The following is a 12715-nucleotide window of genomic DNA, read 5'->3' on the forward strand; positions in this document are numbered from 1 at the left end:
GCTGCCTGGACCACCAGTGCTAGGCCTACCCCTGCACCCTGCTTCAGAGGTCTTTCAGACTGACAGGGCCCCTGAAGCCTCCCATTTTAGGATAAAGAGAAAGCACAGATGCAAAGCCAAGCCAAATCAATTGTGTATGTAGATTCTGCAAAATATCATAAAAGAAAAACCATAGCTGAAGCCGGTGCAAAGGGCAGGGTTGGAGTTCAGCAGCATTGCTGCTTGGCTAGGTGAAGCACAGAACCAGATATATTTATGTAGAAGAGCCTGGTGAACAGTGGTGCCCTAATGGCGATCCATTTTATTAATTCAGGCTTGCAATTATTAGTGTCTCATGTTTCCTGCCAGTGCTCCATGCTCACATTAATGAGGCCTCTGCTCTGATTGGCTTGCCAGGGACCAGTGTGAATGCCAGGCCCTGGGTGGGCAGCTGAGGCAATGTAGTTTTAGAATAAACTCCTGCCTTCCAAGGCCCCCACTCTCCAGCAGAAGCTGTTACACATCTTGGGGCAGAACCAAGTGGGCAGATCGATTTTCCTGGGCATTTCAACCTCTCCTGGTGACCAGGCCCCTCTTCTCTGTGGATGGTCTGAGAAGGGTCTGGGTAGAGCCAGAATCCAGGGCCAGACCACTGTCAAGAGTTGGATCACCCGACCAGGCGGTGGGATCCAACTGGGTGGATAGAGCATCGGACTGGGATGTGGAGGACCCAGGTTCAAGACCCCGAGGTCGCCAGCTTGAGTGCTGACTCATCTGGTTTGAGCAAGGCTCACCAGCTTGAGCCCAAAGTCGCTGGCTCGAGCAAGGGGTCACTCGGTCTGCTGTAGCTCCCCAGTCAAGGCACATATGAGAAATCAATCAATGAACAACTAAGGAGCCACAATGAAGAATTGATGTTTCTCATATCTCCCTTCCTGTCTGTCTGTCCCTATCTGTCCCTCTCTCTGACTCCCTCTGTCTCTGCCACAAAATAAATAAATAAATGAAGAGTTGGATCAAGTTGGACTTGAACTCTACTTCTGGCAGTCAACTTTGTCTATGTGCCTCTCTCTCTCCCCTAAGAAAGTCCAGCTCAGAGGTTAAAGTCAATTCAATTCCACAATCACTTTTTTTTTTTATAGCTGTCAGACACTTTATCTATTGTAAGAAATACTAAGATTGAAAGGCATGAACCTTCCCTTCAGGAATACTGAATCTACTATATGTGTGTAGTGGGGAGGTGAGGAGGACCATATGTGTATACATGCTTGTATGTGTATGTAACTCACACATGCTTATGGGAGGCAGCCTGAGATGTTAATAGGAAGAATCTTGAACTAGAGTGAGATGGCCTCGTACCAAGTCCCTGTGGGCCTTTGGGTCTGTCACTTGTCTTCTTGGAGTCTGGGCTTCCATTGCTGTTCAACAGCGATAGTGAAGCTGTTTCAATCTGCATTAGTGGGGCCTGACCAGGTGGTGGCGCAGTGGATAGAGCGTCGGTCTGGGATGCAGAGGACCCAGGTTTGAGACCCCAAGGTCACCAGCTTGAGTGCGGGCTCATCTGGTTTGAGCAAAAGCTCACCAGCTTGGACCCAAGGTCGCTGGCTTGAGCAAGAGGTTACTTGGTCTGCTGAAGGCCTACGGTCAAGGCACATACGAGAAAGCAATCAATGAACAACTAAGGTGCCACAACAAAAAACTAATGATTGATGCTTCTCATCTCTCTCTGTTCCTGTCTGTCTATCCCTGTCTATCCCTCTCTCTGTCTCAGTAAAAAAAAAAAAAAAAAAAAAAAAAAAAAGAATACTTAGCGGAAGGGTCAGCGAGGGCAATGTCCATAAATGGTAAAGTACTCATCACTCATGAATGTCCACACTATGTATGTGAACACAGAAATGGACACTAGCCAAGAAAAACAGACTAAAATCCAAGAAGGAGCACCAATGGCAGCAGGAAGAGAAACCCTTGAAAAGGGTGCAGGATGTCATTTTGAATGCACCTCCATGTATGATGTAGGACTGTGCACTGCCCAGACTGCTGAAGTCCCTGACCTCCAGAGTTCCCTTAGCTCCCCCAAAAAGCAAGAATGTCCCTCCCAGCTCTCAGGAGGCTTACTTCTCTCCAGGTCAGGGCCATCAATATTGTCAGCTATAGACATTGTTGAGCATGTACTGAGGGTGAGACATTGGGACACAAGGAGAGCTAACATTTATGAAGTATCTGGTATCATAGACACAGCACCATGCAAACATATTACAGTCATTATTTTGCTTTACTGTTGACCAAAACTCTTCAAGATAGGTATAGTTATCTTCATTTTACAGAATAATAATAACATTTATTAAAAGCTTACAAAGGCCTGACTTGTGGTGGCGCAGTGGATAAAGTGTCGACCTGGAAACGCTGAGGTCGCCGGTTCAAAACCCTGGGCTTGCCTGGTCAAGGCACATATGGGAGTTGATGCTTCCTGCTCCTTCCTCCCCCTTCTCTCTCTCTCTCCTCTCTCAAAATTAATAATAATAAAAAAAAATTTTTTTTTAAAGCTTACAAAGTATTTAACACATATGCATTTAATCCTCACAATAAGCCTTGTGAGGTTAGTATTATTATTATTTATTTGTTTTTGGAGGAAGAAACTGAAGCAATCTGAGGTTAAGTAATTTCCCCAAGATTACTGGTATGTAGTTGTGGCCAACTGCCTGGTTTTGCTCTAATTAATTCCTTGCCTTTCCTAATCTCTGTCCTATATCACAGAGGACTACATTTCCCAGACTCCCTTGCTCAGCTTCCAGATTGATTCAACCAATAGGAAGCATCAGTGAGAGTTGGAGAGAGGAAGAGAGAAGCCAGAGTATTTCTCCTCTTCCTCTCTCTCTCTCTCTCTCTCTCTCTCTCTCTCTCTCTCTCTCTCTCTTCCTTCCCATCCTTCCCTTCCTGTGCTGTCTCTGGTAACAGCTATGTCTCCTGCATGGCTCCAGTATCTGCTCCATACCTTCCTTCCAGGTCCCAGCTCTCAGGTCCCATCAGACTGCCCCATGGGGTTCTAGATTCCCCCCACGTAACTCCTACTCTGGGCTTTAACAACCTTATCTTCCCCTTCCATTGCATCCCAGTAGAATAGTTTCCTGCTTGTGCATTAGGCTTCTTAGTCCTTTTGTGTCCTGTCACTAGTTCCCTGCATTAAATCCCCTGTGCTTGAAAAAACGAGACCACTTTTCATTTTCCTGGTTAAACCTTACTGATATCCAGATAAAATGATTTAGAGCCCCTGGTCTTAATCTTTTCAGATGAGAAAATACACTCAGTTTTACTCTAAGTTGTAAAACTAATGAAGCACAAAATAGAGCTAAGAAAAATGGGGAAAATAAAGAAAAATGGGAAGATATCCTTTTAGATATCAAAACAGATCTTGAGGCTATAGTAATAAAAACAGTGTGATGCAGACACAGAATCAATAGTACACATCAGTAGAGCAGAATGCTGTCCAGAAACAGGCGTAGGAATAAAAATATTTCAAATGTTAAAGGTGGCATTTCAAATAAATAGGGAAATGCTATTAGAGGGATTAACTGACCCATCAATTTGGGAAAAGACCCTTAAGATAAATTCCAGATAAATTGAAAAGTTAAACTACACTGCTCACAAAAATTAGAGGATCAGGGAATGTGCAGATACTCTAGTACTTGCAGCCTTTTGTATAATGCATTTTCATCAGTGAAATAAAAGTTGGTTTTGCATCTCATTTGCATAATTGAACAACTTTCTTTGACTTTGCTTTTCTGATGTTCTTGTTTAATAAAAAAAATTAAATGCTTCTTTTTTAATCACTTCATATTCATCTTGAAATATCCCCTAATTTTTGTGAGCAGTATATATGAAAGTATTAAAATTAAATGTATAACTTCTTCTCCCCAAAATCTTCGGATTAGGAAAGCTCTTTCCAAGCAAGACTGAAAACACAAAAACCACAAAAGGATAAAGCTGACAGGTTTACAATTTATGTAAAATTTGAAATTTCAGTATGGAAGAGAACTCAAGGCTCTAACTTCTTGCCTGACTGGCTTTGTTTGGGATCTCCACAGCGCTCTGAAAATGGGGAGGGAAGCTGGGACTCAGTTTGCTGAGGGCTTTCTTGTTCCTTGAGTGGAGAAATTGTACGTTTCTAGCCCTTCACTCCATGTGGGGAGATCCTGCCTGCTTCCTCATGGGCTGTTTTCATGGTCCTTAAGCTACAAAAATGAGATAAACTCAAGCCGTAGGTGTTTGGAAAGTGGAGATGAAGAGAGCAGGGATGCTGTATTCTTTTTAAGGAAATTTATCTACTTGACCTACTTATTTACTCTTGACTGCTTGGGAGAAAGCAAAGAGCAGAGAACAGGAGGTTCCAAATGACTGAGATGTCGGCATCCACAGCAGTGTGGGAAAGGAGACATCACCCAGGGCAGGACAGCCACGCAGAACACTTAGTTCTTTTTTTTTTTCTTTGCAACAGAGACAGACAGAGAGAGGAACAGATAGGGACAGACAGATAGGAAGGGAGAGAGATGAGAAGCATCAAGTCTTTGTTGCGACACCTTAGTTATTCATTGACTGCTTTCTCATATGTGCCTTGACTGAGGGGCTACAGCAGAGAGAGTGACCCCTTGCTCAAGCAGTGACCTTGCGCTCAAGTTGGTGAGCCTGTGTTCAAGTCAGTGACCTTGGAGTTTCGAACCTGGGTCATCCCAATCCAATGCTCTAGCCACTGTACCACTGCCTGGTTAGGCAGAACACTTAGTTCTTAATCAGTATATATTCATGAGTGTGAGGCTTTTCCTCTTACAGAAAATTTTAACATAGACTGTCTTATATTCCTCGAAACTAAATTACTATTTCTATTTTTACTCTCTTTTTACATTAATTTTTTTCTGAGTTAGAGTTTTTCTTTTTTTTTTTTTTTCTTTTTTCCTTCATTTTTCGGAAGCTGGAAACGGAGAAGCAGTCAGACAGACTCCCGCATGCGCCCAACCCAGATCCACCCGGCACACCCACCAGGGGGCGATGTTCTGCCCCTCTGTGGGGTCACTCTGCTGCATCCAGAGCCATTCCAGTGCCTGAGGCAGAGGCCACAGAGCCATCCCCAGTGCCTGGGCCATCCCTGCTCCAATGGAGCCTCGGCTGGGCTGCGGGAGGGGAAGAGAGAGACAGAGAGGAAGGAGAGGGGGAGGGGTGGAGAAGCAGATGGGCGCCTCTCCTGTGTGCCCTGGCTGGGAATCAAACCCGGGACTCCTACACGCCAGGCCGACGCTCTACCGCTGAGCCAACCGGCCAGGGCCTAGAGTTTTTCTTTATAGCATTTAAATACATACAGTGAAAAGTAAAATAAGATAAAATATTAGAGGTTTCTGGGCCAATTGCTAATTAGACATTTAGTCCCAACTCATAACACTGGACTTTTTGTCCAAATGTACTTTATCCTGAAAATTGTTACCCTTGTGGACTTATTTAATGAAGCCATTTAAATAAATAAGCCTGATTTTTGTGGGTAAAAATTGAAAAAACAATATAGTGGATCTATCCAAGGAATATTTACAATGCTTTTGCAAAAAAATAAAAAAGTCAAGTTTCAGGTCCTATATGTAATACGGTCTCACCTTTATAAAAAATAAAAGTCAAAAGAAACAGCATATATATGTGTGTATTAAAGGGACACCTGATAGACAGTTCATAGTAGTTACCCACTAAGGAGTGGAAATCAAGAGACCTAATTTTTATCTTGTGTATTTCTGTATGCCTTTTTCAAGCATATGCTACTATATAATTTTTATTCCAATGAAAAAAATGTAAACAAAACTAGCAAGGCACAGAAAGTCCAAGGTTCCTCATGCCCCCATGCTCATCTAGATGGTCATGGAGAAGATGGGAGTTTAGTCTGGTGGTGGGAATGACCACTGAGCCACGGGGTAGGTGGAGAAGGATGAGGAGGATCTTCCAGGCAAGGGGAAAGAATAAAGGCCTGTGTCTTAGGGGGTGAGTGGAAAGCTGAGGAGGAAGCAGGTGTGGAAGGGCAAGTGACTGAGGTTTGATCCTGAGGGGATGGGAAGTCATTGCTTTGAGGAGAATTGTCCAGATAGCAGTTTTCACAATGTGGTTCAAAGACTCCAGGGGTCCTGAAGACCCTTCCCTGGGGTTTGTGAGGTTAAAACTATTTTCATCATAAAACTAAGATATTTGCCTTCTTTACTCTTATGCTATCCTGAGTATGTCATGGAATTTTCCAGAGGCTATATGACTCTATGACATCATCACTCTGATGTTTGAACACGTAATGTTCCTTTTTGTTTGTTTTTGAGCTGTTGCCTTTATTTTCTTGTTTCACAAATAAGGCTGGCTGAGCTGGTTGCATTTTGGTGATTAGTCAAAGAGACCAAATCTCATATCCTCATCTGACTCCTCCTACTCTTTTTTGCTCCAACCTTGGCGGGGACTGCAGCAGCAGCAGGAGCGGCAGTGCTGCAGCCACAGGAGCAGATGAATCACCAAGAAGGCCTTGACCTTTTCAGCAAGTAGGAAGGTGTCATCAGTCTCCACATACAAAGCCAGGACCCAATTGTATCCATTGATGATAGAATGGAGTACTGATGCGTATACTGATGAGTATGTCATGGAATTTGGGTAACTAACCTGCAGACGTACATTGGCAACATTGCAGTCACCCTCCAGGAAGGGGGAATGCAGCGTTTCCTCTATAATGGCAAGCGCTTCTGGGTTGTAAATACTGCCATGGTCAAAGACCTGCTGAATGATCAGCCAAAGGAAAAGGGGTCAAGTGTTCAGCATGTTCAGCAGTGGCCTTCACTGGCTCCCACTCTGTTTCCAGTCTTAATCAGCTGCACATCACTCAGGATTTCAGTGGTGCCCCTGGAGATATTAGAGGTAATGCCGAAAGCCTGGAAGAAGGAGGCCTTTTTAGCCCCCTGACCAGTGTTCTGGGCTGGTATAGTGACTTCACACGGAGCAGTGGCACCAGCATAGGCAGCACCTGGCATCTAATTGGCCAGCAGCATATCCTTGCTCTCAGTGAGATCAAGATCATGCAGAGCCCACATTCCCCCAGACATAAGGCAACAGTTTTTTTAGAGCTGGGCTATTTCCAAATGCCCCCAGTGCCTTGCACATCATGGTGTTCCTGCACAACAGCAAGCGACTCAGCCTTTCCGCAGAGGGATACATGGAACTGCTGCATCTGCTCGAAGCCCACATTGGCTGCTCTCACACTGAAGCATTTTGGATAATCTTCCAGAAGTTAGATGATCTTAAGGAAGTAGTTGGACTTTCAGGTCACCCTGTTTCTCTGGGTGGTGCATCAGGGATTGCCACACGGGGTTTTAATGATGATGTTACTCTCACAAGGATGCCTGGCTAGAGAAGGGCCTGTAATGGTTTTTCTAATGAATTAATAAATATTTTCAAAATTTCCCACACTTAATTTTTAACTCAGTAAATATTGGTAGATATAATATACATAAACAAAACTCTTTGGGGTTCTCAATTTTTAGAGTTGAAAGGGGTCCTGACCCCCAAAACTTGAAGAGCTGCTCATCTAAAGAGAGTAGTAACAGTGGGGATGAAAAGGAAGGGGCAGAGGTAGGCAGCTGTGGAGATTTCCAAGCAAAGTGATTAAGGAAATGCCTGTTTTCTTCTTGCTACTTAGAGTAACATGCAAATGTAGAGAGATAAATTGAGGGAAGAAGCTGTTATTGAATGGTTTTACAAATTATCAGCCTCTGCAGAGGCAGAAATGCTAAAATTAAGTAATGGCTTCTACCTGACCGGTAGTGGCGCAGTGGAAAGAGGACCCAGGTTCAGAATCCCAAGGTCACCGGCTTGAGCGTGGGCTTGTTATGAAGTACTGCACCCCAGATTTTGAAAGGCACTGTACCTTATTTCATTGAGTTTATGTAGACACCCAGTCTAGATGAATTTCAAAGAGTGTTATTAGAGGAGGAGATTTATTAAATATGCTGGCTGCATATGGTTGACACAGGGCATCAGACCCAAATCGTGTAGTGCCAAAAATAGCTCAGGGGCTGCTTATATACCCTTGATCACACACTGGCGGGGGAGAGCATGACGTCATGGTATAAGCTGGCAACATTTGTTTAGGGACTTGATGGCGAACCTTTTTATAAAAACCGCCCACTTTTGCAGTGCTGATCAACCTGGCCCCTCCCGCCCACTAGTGGGTGTTCCAGCTTTCATGGTTGGCCAATCGCGGCGCTGTTTGGTTGCTCCACTACCGCCCACCATGAAAGCTGGAACACCCATTAGTGGGTGGGAGGGACCAGGTTGACCAGCACTGCAAAACTGGGCGGTTTTTATAAAAAGGTTCACCATCACAGGTTTAGGGGATACACAGAAACATTAAGACTTTTAAGGTAGCACAATCAGAGATGTTTACAAATCTTTCAGGGTTCATCTTCCCTCATTATCCTAGAGGAATTTTGCTCTCAAGATTCCAGGAAGGGGGGGCTGACTAGGCGGTGGCGCAGTGGATAGAGTGTCGGACTGGGATGCGGAAGAACCCAGGTTCAAGACCCCGAGGTCGCCAGCTTGAGCGTGGGCTCATCTGGTTTGAGCAAAGCTCACCAGCTTGGACCCAAGGCCGCTGGCTCGAGCAAGGCATTACTCAGTCTGCTGAAGGCCCACGGTCAAGGCACATATGAGAAAGCAATCAATGAACAACTAAGGTGTTGCAACGAAAAACTGATGATTGATGCCTCTCATCTCTCTCTGTTCCTGTCTGTCTGTCCCTATCTATCCCTCTCTCTGACTCTCTCTCTGTCCCTGTAAAAAAAAAAGAAAGATTCCAGGAAGGGAGAGGAACTACAATCAATGCAAGGTGGTATGTAAATTCTGCCTCCTGTTGAAAGAGAAGAAGTTTCTAGGTTAACCTTTATTTTAGATTTAAAACTGAATGACCTATTGTTCTTGCAAGCCAGAAACTTCTACATTCTTCTCCCTCCCCTCCCTAAAGGAGGGATGGGATAGGAAAGCCTGATAGGAAAACCTGACCTTTCCTCCCAGAATATCAATATCAATGTTCAGCTTTTTGGTACCTTACAACAGGCTCATCCAACTTGAGCATGAGGTCACTAGCTTGAGTGTGGGATCATGGATGTAGTCACTGGCTTGAAGCCCAAAGTCACTGGCTTGAGCCCAAGGTGACTGGCCTGAGCAAGGGGTCACTGGCTCGGTTGGAGGCCCCCCCCCCCCCGTCAAGGCACATATGAGAAGCAATCAATGAACAACTAAAGTGCTGCAACTACGAGTTGATGCTTCTTATCTCGCTCCCTTCTCTCTCTTTCTCTCTCTCAAAAAAAAAAGAAAAACAAAAATGGCTTCTGAGAGAAGTGTAAAGCCAATGTGCAGTTTCAACAGTGATCTAGAGATAGAGCAAATGGTCTTCTGTTAAGACCTCAAACAGGTAACTCAGTTGGTTAGAACGTTTTCCCAATATGCCAAGGCTGTAGGTTCGATCCCCAGTCAGGGCACATACAAGACTCAACCAATGAATGCAAAAATAAGTGGAACCACAAGTCAATATTTCTCTCACGTTCTCTTCTTTTCTCTCTCTCTAAAATCTAAAGGCCATTGTTCCTTTGCTGTCTCAGCAGGAGGCCAAAGAGAAGGGCTTATGTCACAGAGATTTCTGAGTGTAGCTTTTGTCAAATGGGATGAACCTCAGTGAGAATCACACAAGACCCACTAAGTTTTTGAGAGACTAGTATCAGCCAAAACAGTGCCAGCTTGGACTCAAAGGGACAGAAACAGTACAAACTGAAAAAAGGCTATGGGACCTTCAAAATTCTACTGCTAGGGAAAAGGCGGGAACTACTCATCTACAAATACATGTGCTACCTTTCATGAAAAAGAAAGGCCTAGATGGAAAAACCTGGAACTATGGAGAATTATTTCTAGTCCTTGAAACCTAATTAAATAACAACATTTGCCTGGCTGGATTTTGGAATTGCTATGAACCTTTGTAGGATTCCTTTACGAATCCCACTTTCCCCATTTTTGAAGAGTGATGTCTACAGCATTTATCCTATGCCTGTTCCACTAGTATGTATATTCAGGAGTAGGCAGGTAACATGTCTAGTTTCACAGGTCCATGGATTGAGAGGAAGTACTTTCAAAGAACTAGACTAGGGCCTGACCTGTGGTGGCGCAGTGGATAAAGCATCGACCTGGAAATGCTGAGGTCGCCGGTTCGAAACCCCGGGCTTGCCTGGTCAAGGCACATATGGGAGTTGATGCTTCCAGCTCCTTCCCCTTTCTCTCTCTCCCTCTCTCTCTCCTCTCTAAAAATTAATAAATAAAATTAAAAAAAAAGAACTAGACTAGGGGCCTGATCAACACCTGGTCCTGATTTAAATAATGACATCATGAATATTGAACTAGTGCTGTAATGGGATGTAGCTTTTGAGACCTTGTGAGGGAGTGAATGTATTTTGCACATGAGAGGGGATGTGAATCACTGGGGCCAGAGGGAAAACTTTGGTCAGCAGCTTCTAAGATGGCTCCCAAAGATCCCTACCTTCTGGTTCTCATGCTTTGTGTAATCCCTCTTGTAGAGTGGACCCAGCGACTCGACTGTACTGAATAGTATATTGAAATGTCACTATGAGATTATAAATGTTTGTTTTTTTAATTGTGTTACAATATACACAACATAAAATTTACCATTTTAACAGCTTTTAGGCAGACAGTTCATTGGCATTAAGTATGTCCACATTGTGAAATCATCAGTACCATTCATCTCCAGAACTTCCTTCATCTTCTCAAACTGAGACTCTGTACACATGAAGCACTAACTCCCTGTTCTCCTCTCTGGCAACCACTATTGGGAGGAAGTACTTTCAAGTACTAGACTAGGGGCCTGTTTCACACCTGGTCCTGATTTAAATAATGACATCATGGATATTAAACTAGTACTGTAATGGGATGCAGCTTTTGAGGACCCTGTGAGGTTGCCAGTACCTGACAATCACTATTCTACTTTCTGCTCCCATGAGTTTAACTACTCTCGGTACCTCATACATGTAGAATCATATAATATTTGTCCTTTTGTGCCTACCTTATTTCACTTAGCAAATTGTCTTCAGGGTTCATCCATGTTGTAACACGTGTCAGAATTTCCTTTCTCTTTAAGGCAGAATAATGTTCTATTGTATGTATATATCGTATCTTGTTTATCCATTCATCCACTGATGGATGCTTGGGTTGCTTCCACTTTTTGGCTATTATAAATAATACTGCTATGATCATGGGTGAACTCTTTAATAAGCCTGTGCTTTCAATTCTTTTGGGTCTATACACAGATATGTTTGTTGTTTTAAGTCACTAAATTTGAGGACAGTTGTAGATAACTAATAGAGGAGTAGATTTAAGAGATGTCACAAACAGAACATTCTTTTTTCCCTCATTTTGCCATGAAAATTTCCCATGTACAGAAAAAGTTGAAATAACTTATCAATGAACATTCATATACCACAACAAAGATTAAACTATTAATAGTTTGCTATATTGCCTAACCAGGCGGTGGTGCAGTGGATAGAGCTTCAGCCTGGGACACTGAGGACGCAGGTTTGAAACTGAGGTTCAGGCTTGAGCATGGGATTGTGCACATGACCCCATGGTTGCTGGTTTGAAGCCCAAGGTCACTGGCTTTTGCAAGGGGTCACTGGCTCAGCTGGAGCCACTCCCCGCCCCCCACCCTGTCAAGATACATATAACAAAGCAATCAATGAACAACTAAGGTGCCGCAACTATGAGTTGATGCTTCTCATCTCTCTCCGTTCCTGTCTGTCTGTCCCTATCTATCCTTCTCTCACTGACTTTCTGTCTCTGTAAAAAAAAAAAAGAGAGATTTACCTCTAAACACTTAATCACCTAAAAATCATGATATTCTTCTCTATAAATAAACACCATTATTACATCTAAGAAAATTAATGTAATATCACCTAAGAAAATTTCATAAAATTTAATACATATATTCCTAAATCATACTCTCTGGCAGTGCCTAAAATGTGTTATGTAGCTGGACTTCCTAAACTAGAAAATATGGTACATACATTGCATTTGATTGTTATGCCCCTTTGTTCTCACACACACTACTTCTAGAAGGGTTCTCAGCCCTGTGACATGGCCTTCAGGGCATCTCTGAGAGCCCTGATTGCTAATCTACAATTGTGTGTGTCTGTGTGTGTGTGCACATGCATGTTGGTGAATAGATGTGCTTTTCTGGGCGAAGAGAATCCAAAGTATTCATTATTCTCTAAGTGATGATGACACATCAAAGGTTGAGAACTAGTGATGTAAGTGTGGTAAATAATTGCCTTGAAGAAGGAGAAAAGCCAAACACCATACTAAGCAACAGTCCATCAGGAAGCTGATTTTGGGGGGAGCAGCATGGCTTTAGATAAGTAGTATAATCTCTTTGTCTCCAATTTAGGAATGATAATATTGGTCTACCTACCTAAGCGAGAAGGTACATGTGAAAATATTTTGCACCACATAGATGGCTCAGAAACTATCAAAATCTATGTCAGTGTTCTAAAATTGCAGGGAATTTAGATTCTGAGACCTTTGCCCTCTGACCCCTACCCATGCTGCCATGAGAAGTGTGAAGTCATAGGCTGGTATTTTGCATTTCTCTTTCTATTCATACTCCGGGTAATGGACTCAGGAGAGA

The 12715-nt window shown here is 43.3% G+C and overlaps 1 long non-coding RNA gene and 1 pseudogene across 1 annotated transcript in view; one reads left to right on the forward strand and one right to left on the reverse strand.

Moving 5' to 3' along the window:
* LOC136400712 (uncharacterized) overlaps window positions 1-12715 on the forward strand; it is an 87596-nt gene that overhangs the window by 53401 nt on the left and 21480 nt on the right. The window lies entirely within an intron of this gene.
* LOC136397378 (large ribosomal subunit protein uL10 pseudogene) lies at window positions 6393-8098 on the reverse strand (annotated as a pseudogene).

Source organism: Saccopteryx leptura, chromosome 3 (genome assembly GCF_036850995.1).
Source record: "Saccopteryx leptura isolate mSacLep1 chromosome 3, mSacLep1_pri_phased_curated, whole genome shotgun sequence".
Classification (NCBI taxonomy): Eukaryota; Metazoa; Chordata; class Mammalia; order Chiroptera; family Emballonuridae; genus Saccopteryx; species Saccopteryx leptura.